The 8,769-nt window shown below is 27.5% G+C and overlaps 1 long non-coding RNA gene across 1 annotated transcript; it reads left to right on the top strand.

Annotated features, from left to right (window-relative positions):
* Positions 1-2,702: 2,702 nt before the first annotated feature.
* LOC149987282 (uncharacterized) lies at positions 2,703-4,026 on the top strand. The gene is made up of 2 exons (XR_016498850.1): positions 2,703-3,601; positions 3,684-4,026. It is a non-coding gene; the product is annotated as an uncharacterized LOC149987282 (long non-coding RNA).
* The last annotated feature ends 4,743 nt before the right edge of the window (positions 4,027-8,769 follow it).

Consider the following 8,769-nt stretch of genomic DNA (forward strand, 5'->3'; position numbering starts at 1 on the left):
AGTCAAATTTATTTTATTTATTAATTTTTTTATCTCCTTCTTTTATAAATTATACTACTTTTATATGAATTTAATCTAAAAAATTAAATAAAAATGGTTGATTATAAAAAGATATACTTTTAAACTTATTTTTAAAATATTATTATAATATAAAGAAATTATTTTTACTTCTATATTAATAATATTTAAATCTTTTTGCTACTCTAAACTATTGTCTCTTTCTAATTTCTAATTTCTTACATCTACTACTAGATGGAACTTTTAACTTTTGTATTGTAGAATTAAAAGAATCAAAGCTATTTAATCTTGTGTATTACATTGCTAAGGTTTAAAAAGTTTTGGACGTTTCTTTAACATCGAATTTAATTATTAGTATTATAAAATATTTCAATTAAATATTTATAAAAAAAAATTATCCATAAAAAAATAAAATTTAAATTTGAAGCTTTATTATTGATTAATTTTATTTTTAAAAATATTTAATTGTGAAATCAATTTTTTAATCTTGTTATATATATATATATATATATATATATATATATATAATTTAAATATATAATGTTTTGAAAAATTAAAAAAATTAAATTTCTACCAAATAAAGTTTGGATAAAAAACCAATGAAATTTTTATCAAATTTTCTAATTGAAATTTTCTAATTGTATTAAAACTTTAAAAATAAAATAAATTTTATAAATAAAAATTTATAAAATTAACTAAATAATTTTTTATGTTTATTTTTATGATAAAAATAAGTTGTTAGTTGTGTTTAGACTTAAATTGAAGATTTATTTAACCTATTTTATGTTCTTTTGTATTTTTATTCAAATTAAAAAGGCCAAAGCTTTTTTAAATGAATTATTTTTTTACAATCTTAGTGACTCTTTTATCACTGTCTTTTAGAATAAGCTTATAGATATAAAAATCCTTGTATGATTGATAAATAAATTTAAAAAATTATAATATAACTACTTATTGAGTAAATGATTTAAAATAACAAATAAAATTAAAACCATAATATTTTAAGTTTTTGTATAAGTTATATGAATATACATATAATTTTTTAATTTTACTCTAGGTATATTTATGTGTGGATAAAATATTAACCACATGTCATATGTGTTGATAGCTTGTGATACAAGCTAATCATGTGGCACCATATAAGAAACTTGATTGTATGTTAAAGCATGAGTCTTACAAATTAGACACATGTTAGAGGTCCTATAGAATTTTGTCAAGTAATTCTTAGTTGGATAAGATATATGGATGCAAGAATGAAGCCTTTTCCACTCTTGTCAGTTCTTTTCTTACTTTCAGTCTAGTTTCAAGGATTTATAATTTTTTTGTCTTTTAGAAATAGTTATTTTAGTTTATTTTTTAATATACATACTTTCTTATTTTCATTTTGTATTGATAAGATTGTTTATGGACTCAATCTTATTTTTTATATATATTAACTATGAAAAATGATTTGTAGATGCTTCTTAAAAACTACAAGGATTATGCCTTAAGCATTAAGTTTTAGGATTTTTTAGCACAACTTTTGAAAATAGAGAAGTTGCAAGAAAAATTTCAACAGCTACATAGCATATTTAGAAAAGTCTAAATATCTAATCTAGTTTTTAAAAACTATTCAAAGCTTTACAAAAAAGATATGATCTAGTCAACATGTTTCTACTCACTTCTATTTATTTCTATTTACTTCTATTTAATTCTATTTACTTAAGTAATTTAGACATTTTTTATATTGTCCACTCTTTTAGACAATAAGTTCTATAAAGAGAAACTATATATATATATATATATATATATATAAAGAAATAAAAAAGGATATAATGTTTTGAAGATCTTTTTTAGGTTTTGTATTACAACATGAATTTGATGTATTATTTGATAGACTACCACAAATCATTTTCAAAGAGTATATAAGTTTATAAGAAATTATATATATAAGTTTTTTTATAAAAACATCAAATACTCACATAATAACAGTTTTGAAATTTTCAAAAATCGACTGATAGTAAGAAAAATATATTTGGAAAACAAAGTTAAAACCACTAGATGCCAAAGCATTATCTAAGTCAGGAAAAGCAAGTCAGTAAAAACAGACCGGAGAGCTTCAGGGGTGACCAAGGGAACCATTGAATTTGCCGAGGAGCTGGCACTTGCGGAAGGAACCGAGATCCCAAGTGCGCCGCGGAAATAGGGCCGGTCATGAGGATGCACGCCGTCAGCATCCTCTCTAGAACATTCCATCACCCTTATCAGCAGATCATAACTCATTTGTCGACGAAAGTATTCATCCATTTATACGGCGTCGGTGATGAGCGCCACAGCTCTTGTGCATCCTCTAACGGTAGCAGCCACGCGCAGTGTGACTTGTATGCGTTAGCTTGATCGCAGATGGCTGGAGTTCACTCCTCCACCACTTGGGTTTCTCCCCGCATTGCAGACAACTGTGCGTGTTGCGGCCACCCCGACATAGCTTTTTTTTTTTTTTTTTTTTTTTTTTTTTAATCTTGCTGATATTATTGCCAGGTTTGAACTGGTCAGCTGCGGACAACCAGACTTTTGTGGTTGTTAACTGTTTGGAGGTAATCGGAAACCGATTTTCATCCTTGGGAATCGGCGCAGTCTTGGAATTGTGACCATGCACAGCGGTATTATAAAAAATTGATGCGATATCCGAATGTGACCAGTTTTTCAGCGACCAAGTGCTCGTGCTCTGAGAAGTGAAAGAATGGCCGCGATTAGGTAGTGTTCAGCATCAATCACGTCGCTTCATCACGCGCCTCTATCCTTCGCTGCTTGCACGACAGTGTAGTTTGCCGCTACTTGAATTTTGAACAGTACATCAGCTCATGGCATGAATTGTTGGAGAAATCGAAAGTGTTACGCGTATGTAGCTCTCATGACAGCACGCTTTGAGCTCGGCTTCTCGGACGACTGAAGCCTGCAGATCAGTGTGGATATAATCTTGTTCGGTTTTAACTGTCGGCGAACGAGATTTCATGTAATTATGAATGCGGAAATAAGTGTGGTTATTGTTCATTTGAGGGACTGCAGTCTTACAAATCATTATTTTGATGCTTTTAGACATGTAATTCCAGACAATTTCAGAGGTCGTGGTTAAGTGTTCAATAGAAAGACCGCTATTTCCAGTATTGGGTTCAGGATAATTGTGCGGCTTTTAGTTTAACTTGAGCAGATAAAAGCCATAGGCATCTATTACGTGATGTTCGATAATACAGATGGTACACAAAAATGCGGGGATCCACGTGATGATCTATCACGATTTGAGTCACTTGTAAAATTTTCATAAACATAAGAGAGTCACTTTATTCGCATAGCAGAATTCAACATATACATTTCGAAGAAGAGTTGTTCGATCAGTTCACCTTAAGTTTCAACTCTAAAATCTGTTCTAACTAGATGACCACTTTTGTTCGTTACTAATGCATACCCAACCCATACTTTTCGCCAACACTCCCTCTCGCCTGGGGTTTCCCTCTTTTTCACATTTTCCATGTGAGGGTGCGCATTCGCTGCCATCTCAAGGTTCAGCACCTTGGCGCTCCAGGACCGAGTCGAACACCTCTCTACGGTGAGTCGATGCTGTGTTTGATCTTACTTTTCTTTCTTGTTTTCTTTTGTTTAAGTAATTTTGAGTACTCACACAATTTCAGTGGGAGCTGTTGCTCATAGGTCCTTGGCTCCTGGTCACAGTTTTCAGAAAAGGGTGCGATGTAGTAATTTCCTACCCCTACTAGCTACTTTTCGAGACCCTTAAGCAAATTAAAGAAGCAGCACTAGAGGCAGAGCAGAATACAGGCTGCAATGTAGTTTCCGAACCAGACACTTTGATAGAGGATGTCTTGTACGAAGACCTCCCTCTCAGCAGTGTAAGTTTTCTTGAGTTTGAGTCATCATCATCTAATGTATTACTTCCTCAGCTACAGCTTGATATTAAATTTGTAAGAAAGGAAATTGTGAATAGACTGTAAGCTGTGAATAACCCATTTTGGCTTATGAGGCTACATAGTTTGAATAAAAGTTGGAAACAAGAAATAGAATCTACCGATCAATGGGATAATTTAATGTATGTAAAGGTTGATATTTATGGGTATTGATAAATTGTCATAGCCAAAGGTATTAAACTTAAACACTTATTGCATAAATATAGAGATGAGCATATATATATATATATATATATATATATTTATTTATGACAATATATAGTGAGAATATAAAGAAAGAAGTTACCATGTGAATATTGTATAAAAATATAGATCAATGATTCAGCATGCAGTTGGTGTTGAATTAAGAAGGCAGCTCTTTCAGCCCCATATCCTTTTTTAATTTTTAGTGTTATATTTTATGGATAGGTTTAGTTAGTATGTCAACTAATTGTTCTTCAGTACGAATATATTATACTTGGACCTCACCAAGTCAAGTTTTTTTTCAAATAAAGTAGAAATGCATTTCAATGTATTTAGTTCATGCATACAGTATGTGATTTGCAACTAATTTAATACTTTTTTGATTATCACTCATAATTAAAGTTTCTTTGTTGATATAAATATGCAAATCTTTAAATAACCTTTGAAGCTATGTAATCTCTGTTACTGCTTCAAATAACACTTTGTGTTAAGCCTTAGTCGTAGATAAAGCTACTGTGCTTTGTAATTTTGAGCTCCAATTAAGTGGCAAGTTCCCAATCTTATACATCAGTCTATACGTAGACCACTCAAATCTTCATCTTGTCTCCAATCTGCATTAGCATAAGTAATCTATTTTCAAAAAAAATTCCTTGAGTAATAAATTTCAAATTCTACTATACCTTTTAGATAGCATAGAATAAGCATTCATACTTTTTAATGTAACATTTGAGGTAATGTATAGTATTTGCTTACATAGGTCATAATAAAGCTAATATGTAGTTGTTCCTTATTTAACAAATTTAGCAAACTTCCAAATTTGGATAGTAATTTACTTTCAACTTTGATGATTTCTTTTTTATCATCTGATTTGATAACTAGATCATCTATATCTAATAGGATAAGTATATATTTATCATTATAATATCAAATTTAAAGATTAGGATTTGCTAACAACTTGAACAATCCTATATTTTGCAAATATTTATTAATTCTTCTATATTAAGCTTAAAATACTAATAAAGATCAAATATTACTTGTTTTAGTTTGCATACCTTTCTATTAATTCTATACCCTTCAAAATAAGGTAGGATAACACAAATTTCTCATATGTCTTTTTTTCTTTATTTCTCTTACTTTTTGATTGATATCTTCTTTCCATTTGCTATCCTTAACTATCTTAAAGTATTTAATAGGATCTATTTGAGCATAAATACTTAGTAGCCAATTATCTCTAAGTTTTATTGATGGTTGTATGAATCTATCCATTCTCATTTATTTAGAGAGTTGGCATGTTTGGAGAGGCAAATCAAAAGATGTAAGCAAGAGTGTGATAGGAGAGTTTAGCAAGCTTCTAGTAAAATAAGACATCTCCAATGTTTCAATTGGAATTTGAGATTGGAGATGTATATTTTTTTGTTCAATGTCTTGACTTTCATTTTCTTGAAGTTCTACTTTAGTATATATTGGTATTGCATTTTTTTTATATTATCTATTATTATAGAGAATATAATTTTAAAATTTATATCATCTTTTTTGTCTTTAAGATCAATATTTTTCTTTAATTTAATAATTCAATTTCTTTAAGAAAGAACCATCAATAAATATTGCAAAATACTTGATTTTACTTAAAAAAGATTTAAAATTAGTCTAATTGGGTCAACATACACTAATTAGAATAATTTATTTGATTTGTTAAAAAAATTGTTTTGAAAACTTCTTTTGATGCTTATGACTAATATTGCAAGCTTCACAAATATCTTTAGTTATAATTTCAATAGGAGGTAATCTTTTTACTTTTTTTGTTTGTGTGAAGTTGTCTTAAGCTAGAATAAATACAATGTTTAAACCTATTGTGCCATAACTTATTCTTTTCTGCTATGGTTGAATTGACTTTGAATGAGGATTGTTTTATTTAATATAAATTATTACCTAGTTTTTAAGATCCAATTGTAATCATATGTTGTTTTTCCTTTTAATCAATAATCCAACATTTGAAAATTAAAAAAATAACTATGTTTCATTTATCTGCAAAAGAACCAACTAATAAAAAAAATAAATTAAAGAGGGTACAAACAGAACATTACTTATTTTCTATGACTTTTAATTTTTAGTTTTTATATAAATTTATCTTTGTCGAAATGTGATATGTGCTTTGCCAGCTGCTATTCTTATTTTATAAAATTGATTTTTTTTTTTAAGGTGGCTTAATATTAATTTATTGCTTGTTACATTTTGTGAAGCTCTACTATTAAGATTCCAATTAAAATATTTTTTTCTTTCCTTAAATTTTTTAGTAAGTTTGACTTCTACTTCTTAAAAGTCTTCTTCATGTTGAAAATTAGATGAATTTAATTTGCTTTAATAATTCTTGTTAAAGATTTATTAATATTTTTTAGAGACTTCTTGAATTTATAGGCTTTTTCATATAATTTGGCTTCTCCCAAACATTACAAGAATTTAATATAATTTGACATGATCTCTTATTATTGAATGATATTACATTGTTTGTACTACTATTATATTATATGAAGTTTGCTTTTGAATGCATCCAAGATTTAACTATGGAGGGAAAAATAGAAACTACAACAACAAGATCTTACCAATTTTAATAGAATCCTAAAATAATCCAATTAAATCTTAATAATGTTAGTCAAACTTTAATCAAATCTGAAAAGAAGCCTTAAAGAAATTACAAAAAAAACATGAAAAATCTTAAATTAATTATAAAAAAAGGTATATATATATATATATATATATATATATATAATACTAAAAAATAATAAAAAATAATAAAATATTTATATTTTATTAAATATAGAAAAAACATAAATAAATCATAATCTAATCTTAACATGATTTTAAATAAATCATAATAAAATCCTAATCAAATTCTCATAATATCCTAATCAAATTCTTATAAAATCCTAAATAAATCTTAATTAAATCCTAAATCCTAAATAAAACCTTAATAAAAGCTCAATGAAATCTTAAATCTTAACCAATTCTTAAATTCTTAACCAATCCTACAGCATATTAAAATTTTAATAATTAATAAATCAAATGTAGATTTCAACCAAAACTTTGTACACCTTTCAATTACTAAGTTGAAAAAAAGCACAAAAAATATAAAGATGATCAAACTTACTAAATAAAAGATAAGTCTAATAATTCGCTTGGATATTGGGTGGCCTCTCTCTCTAACCTTGATGCCAATCTTTCAATGATGGTATCTCTAAATTACATTGTTTTATGGCTTTTAAAATTTATGAAGATGTTTACAATCAAGTCAAATATTATCTTACAAATGTTTTATTCAATCAAAGCATTGCGATGCTGTAATTCTTATAAATCCTCACTAGTCTTCTAAATTCCAATTCTTGAGACTCTAATATGTTTAAATTCTAATAATCTTTTAACAAATCTTTAGATTAAGCTCAAAATTATAGAAATAATTTAATATAATATCACTTAAAAAAATATAAAATTTTACCCATAGATTATCAATTTATTTCATAAAATTTTTTAAAGTATAAATTCTTTATATTTTTCAAAATCTAAAGTAATTCTAAAATTACCTTGACCTTGTAAAGCCTTCATTAAGTCAATATACAATCAAATCAATCAAAATCAATGCCCAAAGAACCTTTTACAAGTTTTAATCTCAAAATCTATTCCTCAATCAATCAAAGAAGCCTAGAATTATTGTGAATGCATGGTTTTGTGCCAAAGGGTCTAATTTCAATCTTAATTCACAATTGATGTTGTATAGAAACACAATTATATGGTAAAAAATTAAAATATAGATGTTGTTATAAAAAAAATCTAATAGATAGATAAAGTAGAATAATAAGGATAAAAAATAGAAAGGTAGGAAAAATTCTAGTCTTAATGCTATATTTTTATAAAAAATTTCTATTTACTTTTTAGTGCCATAAATGAATCAAATAAAAGTAAATAAAATAAGTAATAAATATATGCATGTTTGAGAGAAGATTAAAAATTGATTTTAACCAAAATTATTTAAAAATATAAAGAATTGATATCTTCAAAGGACCAATTGAAAAGCAAGATCAAAATTTGATCCTAAGGCTTAAAACAACACACCTATGACAATTCTAAGGTTCTTTGGTTGATTAAATAGCAAGGTTTGAGAGTAAATAGAAGAGAGGTTTTTTAAACATTGACTTTAAGTGATTTGAGACCAATGAGGGTTTTTAAGTTATTATCACGGACATAATCATGTAAGCTAGTAATTACATATACAAATAGGTAGAAGTAAGTAAAAGTATGTAAAAGTAAGTAAATTCTATAGTATTTAATATGAAAGCTTCCTAGAAGCTTCATACATGCTGCTTTGACTTCATAGGTGTCTTTAATTGACTTTTTGGATTAGAAACGTGGTCAACAAGTTGGCCATGTGCCACACATGTTGTTAGCTTGAAGATCAAACTAACTATGTGGCCCACACATAGAAAAACTTGCCTTGTAAGTCAAGGCATGTGTCCTACAAAGTCAACACATATTGAAGGTCCTATAGAACGTCGCCACGTAGCCCCTAGTTAGATAATATATATAGAGACAAGAGTGAAGGCTTCTTCACTCTTGTCAACTT

The sequence above is a fragment of the Physcomitrium patens genome, chromosome 20, assembly GCF_059467195.1.
Source record: "Physcomitrium patens ecotype Gransden chromosome 20, ASM5946719v1, whole genome shotgun sequence".
Classification (NCBI taxonomy): Eukaryota; Viridiplantae; Streptophyta; class Bryopsida; order Funariales; family Funariaceae; genus Physcomitrium; species Physcomitrium patens.